The sequence below is a fragment of the Pleurodeles waltl genome, chromosome 7 (genome assembly GCF_031143425.1).
Source record: "Pleurodeles waltl isolate 20211129_DDA chromosome 7, aPleWal1.hap1.20221129, whole genome shotgun sequence".
Lineage (NCBI taxonomy): Eukaryota > Metazoa > Chordata > Amphibia > Caudata > Salamandridae > Pleurodeles > Pleurodeles waltl.
In genome coordinates, this window is record NC_090446.1 from 561,700,238 (window position 1) to 561,713,551 (window position 13,314).

Sequence of the window (13,314 nt, forward strand, 5' to 3'; positions counted from 1 at the left end):
TTGGACTGGTCTGCTGGGTTGCGGTGGTGCACTTCTCCTGTCGTAAAACCTGTTTAGAGAAGAACTTGACAGACTTCAATAACTAAGATAAATAACTATGCATCTCCTGTCCTAAAACCTCAGCTGTCTTTTGAGCATCTGTCTTCTGTCGAGCTATCATTAAGGGAGTTGGCATAGGACTTCCTGTCACCATCTGGTAAGGGGTCAAGTGATGATCACTTCCTGGTTGGTTCCTGAGGGCATATAAAGCTAGTGGAAGGCAATATAGCCAGTTTTTCTGCAGTTTGGCACATAATTTACTAATTTTGCTTTTTTAACAGGCCGTTAAGGCGTTCCACTATACCATTACTTTGGGGATAATAAACAGATGACAATTTATGTTTTATTCCTAGAGAGGTGCAGATGTGCTGAAACATTGCATTAACAAAGTGTGTGCCGTTATCTGAGCGGATCGCTTCTGTGATTCCCCACCTAGGTATCACCTCTCTTATCAGAAAATTGGCTGTTGCTTTAGCATGATTATGTACACATGGTCCGACCTTGATGCACCTTGAAAAGGGGCAGACCACCACAATAAGGTATCTGTAATTGTTACATCTCTCAATCATGTCAACAAAATCTAAATGTAAATTTTTAAATGGGCCTTTCGGATGTGGTATTGTTGAAGTAATAACTTTTAGTGTGGGTCTAGGGCTGTATTGTTAGCAGATTTAACATTCTGCAATGTGCATAGTAATCATTTCAGATAATTGTGGAATGAACCAATCTGTCTGTAGCGTAGCAAGAAGATATTCCTTGGCAGGGAGTTGTAGTGCTCTAGGGCTGTATATAACAGGGCTTGTGGCATTACTGGTTTACCTGTGCTTTCTTGCCTATAGATAAAATCTGTTGGTGACTGTACACACCCTCGCTGTTCCCACAGCTCCCTTTCATGAGGTAGTGCTTGTTCTTGCAATTCGCATAAATGTAACTGTGCTGTCTCTGTATATGGGGGTGATAATTCAGTAGCATTCTGTTGTCTGCTTGTCATCATCCCTAATGTGTGTTCATCCTGTTCACTATAATTTGGAGATGTTTTAGCTGCTTCTTCTGCTGTCCAGTCTGACAAGGCATTACCCCTGGAGACAAGGTCTTGCTGATTGGTGTGTGCTGCACATTTTATTACTGCTACCTTGAAGCCTTTATCAATTGCACCAATAAATCTTTATGCATTACAGGGAATCCATCAGGTTTAGGAAATCCCCTCCTTTTCCACTTGTGAATGCTAGAATGCACAGTGGTGGTGACATATGCTGAATCTGAATAAATGGTAGCCTCTAATCCTTCAGCTTGCTGCAGCACTTCAATGATGGCCACTAATTCTGAAGCTTGTGCTGAGAAATGGGATGGAAGTGGTATTTGACTCACTATCTGTAAGGTGTCAAAGGATCCCTGCTGTTCGGCTTTTACAATGGCTGCTCCCGAGTGCCTACTCCCAGTCTCCTGATCTATGAAAGAGGACCCATCAACAAAGAGCAATGTGCTCCCAGGAATGGGGTCTTCTCCTACCTTACTCTCTTCTTCTAGGGTGTAAGTGGCACCATCATGTACTTGTTCATCGTCAGAAACTGGGTGCGCAAAGAACGTTGCTGGATTAACTGTGTGATATTGAACCGCTTGCAAGGATGGTATTGAAAGTATTACTTCATATCCAGATACCCTTTGAGTTGTAAGGGTGCTCTTGTTCTTTTGCAAGATAGCGAATACTACATGCTCTACATACAGTGTTAAAGGTGATCCTATCACTATGGTGGTGCTCTTTTGAACTGCAAATGCTGCTGTAGTCAGTGCTTGCTGACATGGATAAGGCCCTTTCATGATGGGATCTAGCAGCCCACTGTAGTAGGCAATTTGTTGGTGTCCCATAGATCTCTTTTGAGTTAGTACAGCTGTCATCGTCGTTCCATTACAATGACAGAAGAGGTAGAATGTTTTATTATAATCAGGTGTACCCAACACTGGAGCATTCGTGATTGCTCTCTTTAGCTCCAGGAAGGCTGTCTCCCTTTCGTCAGTCTAGTTGATTTTATTTGCATTTGTGTGGGACTCTTTTAAAGCAGTTAGAAGTGGTGCGGCCAGAGTGGTGTAATCGAATCCCCACTGCCTCATAATTGCAGAGTCCTAAAAACTTCTGCATTTTCTTAGTGGTTGTAGGCATAGACATGTTCCTGATGCTCTCTACTCTGTCCTGTGTCACCCTCCTCCCATCTTTACATATTATCTGTCCCAAATAGTGGACCTCTGTCCGCACATATTGCAATTTATTTTTGTCCACTTTGTAACCTTTTTCTGCAAGCATGCAGAGGAGACCAATGGTGTCATCTCTACATATGTCTTCAGTAGCGCTACAAACCATGATATCATCCACATATTGTAACAGAGTACTCTTGCATTTTATGTTTGCTAAATCCTTTTTTACTGTTCTGTTGAAAATGCTCGAGGACTCACAGAAGCCTTGGGGAAGAGGCAATAGCAACATTTTGTGTCTAAATGTGAATCCAGTCAAATATTGGCTGTCAGAATGCAGTGGAATGCTGAAAAACACACTCTTTAAATCGACCACTGAAAAATAAGTGGCTTCTTTAGGAATGTTTGTTAGTATGACTGATGGGTCAGGTACCACTGGAAAATCTGGTATCACTACATCGTTTAGGGAGCATATATCCTGAATCATTCTCCAAGTCCCCCCACTTTTCTTTGCGTATAGGAAAAATCAGTGTGTTGCACGGTGTCGACCTCTCATATATTACTCCCTGCTCAAGTAACGTTTGTATTGTAGGGAGGATGGCCTCTTCTGCCTCCTTGGACAAGGGGTACTGGCATATCCTGGGTAATATTGATCCAGGTTTCAATGTAATTTTTACAGGCTCAGTCCCCTTGATCCATCCCACATCATATGGATTCTTTCTCCACAACACTTCCGGGACTTTTGCCAAATCTTTATCATTGTTCTGTCTTGTGCGTGTCTGGACACTGTCCTGTATTATAACTGTACTCTAATGGCAATGTCCATCTCAAACACGACTTGTCTCAAATAGAGGGCAATCATCAAATATTTCTTCATCTGATATATCACTTAATTTAACCCCAGGATCCCTGAATATTATTGATGCCCACATCTCCTGCCTTCTGTCAGCTGCCATTAGCATGGCGTATGTTGATTTTATTTAAAGGGTGGATATTTCCAATATCATTTCAGGTTCTATTATGAGATCCACAGGCTCGTAAGGTCTGAACAGCAGTTCCTTTGGTAATTGCACTGTTTTCCCTCGAAGCACTGGTATGTGTACTATCAAGGCATATATACAGCGCAAAAAAGCCTCTGTATCGACAGGAACCACTCTGACCTGCTGTCCTAGCCCCTCAGGAGCTATGAGGGACAATATCCTGCTCAGTGTGGCACCTGGTGTGTAACATACCATTGACCCATCCTCCAGGAAGGAGATTGTCATGTTCAATTTGACCATTAGGTATCTCCCAAGAACATGGACTGGTGACTCTGGGGAGTACAGTAGTGGTCCTTCAATTTGTGTATCTCCCACAATCATGCTTACTGATTTGGTAAATGAAACCCTCCTCACAGTCCCAGAAAACCCTTGTGTGTCCATTGAGTTACAAGAAAGTGGTAATGTTCCTTGCTTTATACATGATTTGGTGGACCCAGTGTCCATTAAAAACCTGTAGGGGCAACCTTCTATGGCTACCGTCACAGTGGGTTCCTCATGCGACCTGCGGGTTACCGATAATATTGAACACACAGTGGCCATCTGCGGGCTCTGTCATTGGGTATAATTTTGAATTGGTGCTCCCCCGAATATTTGGGGTGATGCATAGAAGGGGTTGCCTCCGTGCACTGTTACTCCTCCCACCTGAACCTATGCTTGCCCTCCCGTAGTGTTGTTGACACCTTTGGGCCCACCCTGTGACATTGGCCCTTGGAGTGCAACCCACTGTGCTAGGGGTCCCTGCAGGGGTCCCTACATGGCTTGCTGCTGGGGTTCCCATTGCATCTGTTGAGGTCTCACCTGCCCCTGTGGGGTATTCCAACCTTATATTCTCTCATCATTTTTCCAGCTCTGCATTCTCTTGCAAATTGGCCCATCTTACCACAATAATAACATTGCTGTCCTGCCCTATAGCTTCCTTGTCTTTTCCTTTGTGTCGACCCTTGCTCTCCTATAAAACTTCCCTGTCCCTTCCTCATTTCACTTACTGGTTGTCCTCCTGGTGCCTGTACCTGCACTGGCGTTGTGACAGTCGTTGATGGTGCAGTTATGAGTGCCCCTTCTGTACTCGGCTCCTTAAGTTTTTGTTGCACCAACTTAATTGCGCCCCTTTCTGCCTGTTCTGTCCTTTCCTTGTCTTTTTCTTGTTTTCGCTTAAAATAATGTATTATGTGGGTCTGTATTTTGGGCCATGGTTTAGCCTCTATTCCCACAACTCCATCTAAGCTTGCTTGTATATCGGTGGGAAGGCCTCGCTTTAATACATTATAAAACAAAATTGCATTTCCTCCCGTGTTTTTCCAGTTACATCCTACCTCCTGCACCCATCGTTCTTTCAGTCTAGTAATGATTCTCAGTTCGCTTTATACTTTCTGCCATAAGGGCTCCAATGTCTTGTCTATCTGGATACGTCCATCATAGTGCATCCCAAACATGTTGGCGAACATTGGTAAAAGATGACCCGTCAAACTGTGTATTTATAAATGTCACTTGAGGGAACCCTGCCCTAATAAAAATTGTGTTCATTTTGTGTCCCATCAATGAGCTGAGCAAACTTTTGACATCGCCTAAAGCAAGGTTGACCCCGGCAGTGTGTTTTTCAAAGCATCCTATCCATTTTCACGCACCTTCCGACAGAGGGGGCAATGCTCTCTTTAAATTCTCTTTGTCCATTTGAAGCCATGGCATGTATGTTGGCACCTGCCCTCCCTTAAAAATAAGGGGCAACTGAGTTATTGGTCGAGGGCTTCCTGACCTGAGGCTTAACCTTGGATCTGGTCTAGTACCCCATGTCACTTTAGTTGGTTTGTCTATGGCATACTGCTCCCAGACTGCAAGGCATTCTTGCATGTAGGGGTAGTTCCAATGTGGGTCACCCGATCCCTGCCGTATGCAATCTTCTGCATTCGCTAAATCAAAAGATCCTAGTCCGGGCCATGACTTCCTTCCTTCTCTTTTGGTCAATCGCCAATTCATGTGAGAATGGGTAACAATGATAGCTACCCTCCCCTTGCTCTATTATCTCTATAGGTCTCAATCCTGACCTTGTTTTTAGGATTGACCCTCTTTTAGTATCTGTGGCACCTCTTGCTGTCATTACTAACTCTTGTGTAGGGCGCAGGTGGAAATGATAAAACCTACTGTTAACCCCTTTTTCGTGCGCACTCCTATTAAACACATTGTCCCAATCCTCATCATTTTCTGCCCCTGTTACGACCTGTGAGCCATCCGGGGGCTCCTCATATTGTGGGGTCTCTACATCCCTCCCCCATTCTTCTTTTGCTTCTATCCATTCCTCTGCTGCCTCTCTCAGTGTTTCTGCAGATGTGTCTCCAAGCCTATGAATGACTTGTCCTGTAGTCCATTGTCCTAGGCAAGGCTCTTAGATTGCTCGGCCTGTCTCACCATGTGTTGCAACTCACTTATTAACCTGTCTCTCCCACTCTGTTGTGGGTCGGCTCGAGGAGCTGATGGGACGGGAGCGGGGGTTGCCTCAGCTCCCTTTGCCTCTAACCTCTCCTTCTTAGGCTCAACCCGAACTGGATCCTGGTACCCTGCAGCTGGCAGGATAGGCTAAAGACCATAGGGTTCGGGCTCCTCTAGAGTCTCTCCTGGGGATTCTGTTTGTGTTTGTGCCACTACCTCTTTGTGCACGGGTTGACTCTACCTTTGTCTTTTCATGATAGAATATCCGCCATAGTGACAGAATAGCTTCCCTTTTCTGTCTTTTCTTTTTCTTATACGTTGAGCGAAGGTAAGCCAATGTGTGTTCAGCTGTGTCCTCATCAAATTTTCCTTCCTTTGGCCATGGTTGAGCGTGATCCTCCGTGCCTTTGTGCCACTGCTTACAATATTTTAGTACTCTTTTCTTATCTGAAGGGAACGTTTTTATCATATGGTCCAGAGGGGTATCCATGGTCCCCACAGGATGGGTGTTTCCTATGCGTATCTCTTGCAGTCTGACCGCTGCGTTGTATATCTCTTTTCAGTTCTCGTCTCTCTTCTTAATGTGTATTTACCTTTACCACTGTTACTGACCTATAGCAGTGATGTGCAGGGACAGTCTTACTCAGTGTTACCTGACATTACATATATTGTTGTGAGACCAAATTGGTGAACATCAGCCATACTTATCGCCAATCTGTATAACACCGCTTTTATGGTGATGTCTGGGGTGGGTGAATTTATGGGGGGTCCGAGTGGATTAGTACCTGACGAAATGCGTGTTGTAATGTTGTCATGTATGTAGATAACTACTTGTGGTGCTTGGGGATGTGTTGAGCCATTCATTGTTTAAGGTTGTGAAATTACGAATATCTGTGAGAAATGCATCAAGAAGAGCCTCTAATATAAGGGGTGATTGTGATATTTTTCAAACCACGGGGTGCTGTATGGGCATGGGGGTTGCCCGTGAGCCCAGCTAAATACTAATTTTAACTCAATGGTATCTGTTTCCTGTCACAGAGAATCATCAACCTCACTTTTAGGGATTTGTTATCAACCTTCACTTACTTTGGGATAGTTTATTCTGCCCCCCTGTGTTTTACCTAAACTAATTATTCCCCACTTAAGGGACACCTGAAGGGTGTCTATTGGGATGTCAAAAATATGGTAGAGATATCACACCCTCTCCTCCTCACTTATATCTGACTGCATGACAACTGGTGGGGACTGCCATTTCTCTATAACCTGACCCTTATGATTGTAAAACACTGTACTGTTTTTATCCTCTTTCTCACTCATTACTCATAAAATCCATCCACTTGCTACAGTTGTGCTTTTCAGGTTTGCAACCAAGGAGCTGACTATGCTCAGGGCAAAGTCAACTGACACCAACCATCAGGTTGTCCCATTACCTAAATGTCAGACTCCCCACTGATATCTCAGCCTTGGTCGCTCTCCCTCAAAGACACCTTCCAGATGTGTTAAATCTGGGAATTTGGTGAACCAGGCGTCTGACTCATTCAGAGCAAGGTCTGCTGGTGCCGGCAAAGTGAGCTGTCTCTTACCATGTCAGACTTCACACTTGTTACTCGGTCCACCTCACTACTTTTACTCTGACCCTCCAGATCTAACCGGAATACCTGGTGGGCATTCCCAAATGAATGTCTCTTTCAGGGGCTACCCATTGGGCAATTCACTGCTGTCTGTCACACTAGCTCTCAATTCATTTGTACCATACCAACACAACATTGAATTTAACCCCCCTAGCTAGTCTTCTGGTCTGACCGGGAAATCACAGTTCATTTTTAGTATAACAACATAGCATTGCATTTAAACCCCACATAAATCATGCATGCATTTCCTCATATTATAGTTGCCAAAAAGAATCATGCAATTAAAAAATAATCAGGTACGAAGCCCAAACTCTCTTCAACCTGTAGGACAGCAACATCTGAAATCCCCGACTGCCTGTATGAATAGGCAGGTGTAGGCTTACCTGTGTTTTTGCACGCAGTGTTCTATTCATGCAGTGCAGGCGGTGCCTCCTCCAGCCCAGTCCGGGAAAGAGAAGATAGCTCCTGGCTGGCTACGCCAGATGTTGCAGGGTCAGGAAATGAAAGAATGACACAATTCTGTTTGGCAAATAATATGAGTATTTATGAATAACGGCCGGGAGGGCAGCTCTGTGACTGATACCGCACTCAACTTTGTCAGTACAAATAGCTTTAATAACTTGAATGCGGATTATCACTTGTCATGCATTTTGATTTAAGCGCTTGCTTGGTACATTGTTGTCTCTACTTATGTTAGCACAAAGCCACATTTCTCCTTGGAAAAGCATTTTACTACACATTCACAGAAAAGCGAAGGTTACACATCTATCATGGACATAATTGTTAATAAACCACAGTACGTTTTGAGCTCATGTTCTGAAGCCTATCAGTACGTCTTTCCTCAGCTAACTCCACATTTGGAAACATTTGTGTCTGTCCTCCATTGCACAGCTGCTGGCCTTCAAGCATCAAAGCTTATTGTGTTCCTTTCCCAAAACCACCATGGTGTACACTTTCCCCTGTGAACGTGAATTGGAATGTGCGCCCTCCCTGTACGAGTGTTATCAAGTTATGGCTCAGGCTTTCTATGGCCTTCTACTTCCTGCTGCATTATGAATAAATGTTTCTGCTTGTCCCTGTCCTTGCCTCCCTACATCCTCTCTATCCTGGGCTCTCTATTTGGACATCATGAACATTCTAGGCCTGTATTCTTTTCTGATCATGTACGATTCTGCAAATTTTTCTCATAATTCATGCATTAGCAAAAGTGGGCCTTCTCCTTTTTCCATATTTTCAGTAACAGTATCAAGAAAACCTTTGTTTGCCAAAATGGGCACAAGATAAGGTGTTTAGAAGCAGTGGTTATTTGCACATCTCTGAAATCTGGGGTGCCCATACTAACATGTGAATTACAGGGTATTTCTCAAATAGTTGTCTTTTTTACATACTGTCTTACATTTGGAAGGAAGAAATGTAGAGAAAGACAAGGGGCAATAACACTTGTTCTACTACTCTGTATTCTCCCAAGTCTCCCGATAAAAATTGTACCTCACTTGCATGAGTAGGCCTAATGCTTGTGACTGGATAAGCAACATTGACAAATCACATTTTCACCAAAGAAAACTGACGTGCCTAGCTTTGGATTTTGGCCTCTAGCTCAGCCGGCAACTAGGAAAACCTACCAAACCTGTGCATTTTTTTAAACTAAACACCTAGGGGAATCCAAGATGGGGTGACTTGTGGGGCCCTCTCCAGGTTCTGTTACCCTGAATCCTTTGCAAACCTCATAATTTGGCCAAAAACCCCTTTTTCCTCACATTTCGGTGACAGAAAGTTTTGGAATCTGAGAGGAGCCACAAATCTCCTTCCACCCAGCGTTCCCCAAAGTCTCCCGATAAAAATGGTACCTCACTTGTTTGGGCAGGCCTAGTGCCCGCAAAAGGAAATGCCCTAAAACATTATGTGGACACATCACATTTTCCCAAAGAAAACAGAGCTGTTTTTTGCAAAGTGCCAAGCTGTGGATTTTGGCCTCTAGCTCAGCTGGGCCCTGGAGAAACCTACCAAACCAGTGCATTTTTTAAAACTAGACACCGAGGGGAATCTAGGATGGGTTGACTTGTGGGCTCTCACTAGGTTCTGTTACCCAGAATCCTTTGCAAACCTCAAAATGTGGCCAAAACAACACTTTTTCCTCACATTTCGGTGACAGAAAGTTCTGGAATCTGAAAGGGACCACAAATTTCCTTCCACCGAGCGTTTCCCCAAGTCTCCCAATAAAAATGTGTGGGTAGGCCTTGTGCCCGCGAAAGGTAATGTCCCAAAACACTATGTGGACACATCAAAATGATCAAATATTAAACTACCTATTTTTGCGGGAGTGAGAACCTGTGTTTTTGGTCCTGGGCTCAGCAGCCACATAGGGAACCCACCCAAACCCAAACGTATCTGAAAACTAGACACCGAGGAAATACAGGGAGGTGTGACTTGGGTGGATCCCCCAATGTTTTCTCACCCAGAATCCTCAGTAGTACTCAAATTTAGCAAAAAAATCAAATTTCTGTGTGGGATCCCCGCACAGGGACAAATTTCCTACCACCCAACGTTCCCCTCAGTTCCCGGTAAAAATGGTACCTCACTTGTGTAGGTGGGCCAATTGCCTGTGACAGGGAAGAGCCAAAAACATGTTAAAATTGAGGGGGAAACCAAAAGCGGGTCCAAAAGGCAGTTTGGAAAAAAACATTTCAGGCTCACAAGTGCAGCAGAATTTTTATCGGTATAGATGAGACAATGCTGGGTGGTAGGAACTTTGTGGATTCCTGGATGTTCTGGAAGGTTCCATCACAAAAATGTGTGAAAAATGTGTGATTTGCAGCAAGGTTGGAGGTTTGCAGGGCATTGTGGTTGAGAAAATGGTGCGGGGTGCATGTGAAGCACACCACCCTGGAATCACCCAAACGTTTAGTTTTCAGATGTGTCTAGTTCTTGTGGATTTTTCTACATGGCAACGTCCCACAGTCCAAAAAGTCCATCCCTCACCATTCCAAGTGGGACGATTTTGAGAGTTAGCCAAGCTCTCATGGCCCAAATGTAAAACCAAAACCCAAAATAATCAAAAGTCCTCTTGCTTGCTGTGGGATGAGATGTTTTAGTGTGCGGAGGAGAGCTGAAAGACTGTTACCCCCTTCAGTTGGGGTGGGGGCATGACCAGGCCCACACTGGTTGGTAGTCACCACCCCACTATTCTTTTTCTTTTTTTAATTCCCTAGCATCTGGTAGACTTTCTTTCCCCCCAGGTGTCGATTGAGGGTAATTGCCTCATCTGCTCACTGGTGGGCAGAACAACTTTGGCCCCATTTATTTGGGGTGGGTGTATGGCCATACCCCCACCCTCTTATTGTGAAAATAAATCTTCCCTGGTCTCTGGTGGGCTTTCTGCCCCCCATGGGGAGCGACCCTTGCCCAAGGGGCTGCACCCCCAAACAAAACACACACATACAAATACACCAATCCCTGGTATCTAAGTGGTTTCTGCCCCCCAGGGGCAGATTGGCCTAATAGAAATAGGCTGATCTGCCCCCAAGGGAGACAGAAATGGCCTAAAATAAATTTGCCCCCCAGGGGAACGACTCTTGCTTAAGGGGTCGCTCCCCTTGCATGAAATTGATGCAAAAAAAAAAAAAATCCCTGGTGTCTAGTAGTTTCTGCCCCCCTTGGAGGCAGATTGGCGTAATAAAAATAGGCCAATCTTTTCCCTAGAGGGGGGAAGAAATGGCCTAAAGACTATTTGTCCCCCAGGGGAGTGACCCTTTTCTAAGGGTCGCGCCCCACATATAAAAAAAAAAAAAAAAAATCCTTGGTGTCTAGGGGTTTCTGCCCCCCAGGGGCAGATTGGCTTAATTACAATAGGCCGATCTGCCCCTACAACAAATTTGCCCCCCTCAGGGAAGCGACCCTTGCCTAAGGGGTCGCTCCCTTCATGTGAAAGTGAAAAAAATAAATCCCTGGTGTCTAGTGGTTTCTGCCCCCCTTGGGGGCAGATTGGCCTAATACAAATAGGAGTGCAGAAATGGCCTAAAGACAATTTGCCCCCCCCCCAGGAGAGTGACCCTTGCCTAAGGGGTTGCTCCCCTTGTCTGAAAATCAAACAAAAATAAATGATCCCTGGCACCTAGAGGTTTCTGCCCCCCCCCGGGGCAGATCGGCCTAATAACAATAGAAGTTCTCGCTCCCCTTATGCCACTTTTACAAAGATAAATTTTCCCTGGTGTCTAGTGGGCATTTCAGCAGCCAGATCGCTTCACGATCCGGCTTCTAAAATGCTCAGAGAGACTTCAAAGGGAGAGAAATTAATTTAATTCCTTTTGAAGCCTCTCAGGCCCCCATCATATGATCGGAAGAGAAATGCAAATGCAAAAGCTCAGCTTCCAGCACGATGGGAGGCGGCCTCTGACGTTACTTAGAGGGTTGGAGGGGGGGTCGGGGTGGAAGGGGAAGCGATTCCCTTTCCAGCCCTGCCATGTGGCCTTGGGGGCGAAGCCCATGGAGGAAGCGCTAGCGCTCCCTCTGAGCTCCGGGACGTAATGCTTATGTCCTCTGCACAGGAGCACTGTGCCGCAGGACGTAACCATTACATCCGCGGCACAGAACCAGTTAACAAATTAGCAAATTCTGGGAGTTGTAGTCTGCCATCACCCAGTATAAGTACTTTTTTCCAAAGATAGACCAAGAATTGAGGGGTATCACCACTCCACTGCTTTCTCTACCTCACAATGCATCCTCTGTCAAAGGGTTACATATTATAACAGTATATCCCACAGTAATGGGCTATACTGGCCATTAAAGGCCTGTTCCAGCACTAAAAGACCGAGCTGAAGGCAAGGGCCTTTAACTAGAGAGCAGACCTTTAATGGCCAGTACAGCCCAGGTACGGCAGTCTATAAAGCTGTTAGAAAATTCCATCCCCCCAGGACAGAATGTTCTAATTAGTCAAACAAGGTCTCACAGAGTCCTAGGGGGCTGAAATACCCTGGCCTCCGTGAGGCCTTTTTTCACAGCTGTTGCTGTAGAGACGAACATTGCAATGTTGGCGCACCAGGCTTATACCAGCCGCTAGAAGCCCAGAGCTACTCCATTGTGTTCAGTGTAGTGCTTAACATTTCAGTGTTCTAATATAGGATGATAGCCTACCGTAGCAGGCTATACAAGCCATTAAAGTTCTACTCCAACGTTTAAGGAAGCGGGCCTTTAACGGCCGGCACAGCCCAATACGGTGGGCTGTAAGGCTATTAGAACATTTTGCTTCATGAGGGCAGAATTTTCTACTCTAAAAAAAAATAACACAAGCCTCTTGGAGCCCAAGGAGGTTGAAATCCCCCATGGGCTTTGAAGCCTTTATTTCATAGCTCTTGCTGTGAATGTTCTACAGCTAACAGCGCGGGCAGGGACATGGCATGTTGAATGTTCACAGCAAGAGAAAAGGGCTGAAGTCAGCCCCTTGTTCTCCCATGGCTTGGATAAGATATTTTTACTTGTCTAGCTGGGCCAGGGAGATCCAGGAGCTGACCAGCATCCCCCTTCCAAGGCTCAAATGATTCTGTGAGCTATGAGAGGAGGGAGGGAGAAGGCTTCGGTGTGCCCTGAAACAAAGGCTCTGCCTTTCGCTTTTCCTTGCCCACCCCATATATCTGGAGAGGCAGGGGAAAAAGAAAAGCAAAGGTTGTGGATTAGGACATTGAAATGTTGAAAGCAGCAGGTCTATAGGAGTTTATATAGGCAACTGCTGCTTTATTGTCCTCAATGGACTTCTCAAAATTCCAATGTTTTAATAAAATATTATGTTAACATAGAGAATGATACTCCCCTACAGCGATCAAGCATCCATCCATGCATCTCTCTCTTCATTTGTTTCTCCCTTTGTCCATCACACTCCTGTCTACAGGTGACTGTCAGCATGCTTAATGGCTACATATGTGTTGTGTGGGACCATGGGTGAAGGTTTGCAAGTGTGTTGTCTGTGTGTGTTTGTGTGTGTGTTTGTTTCTATGAGGGCC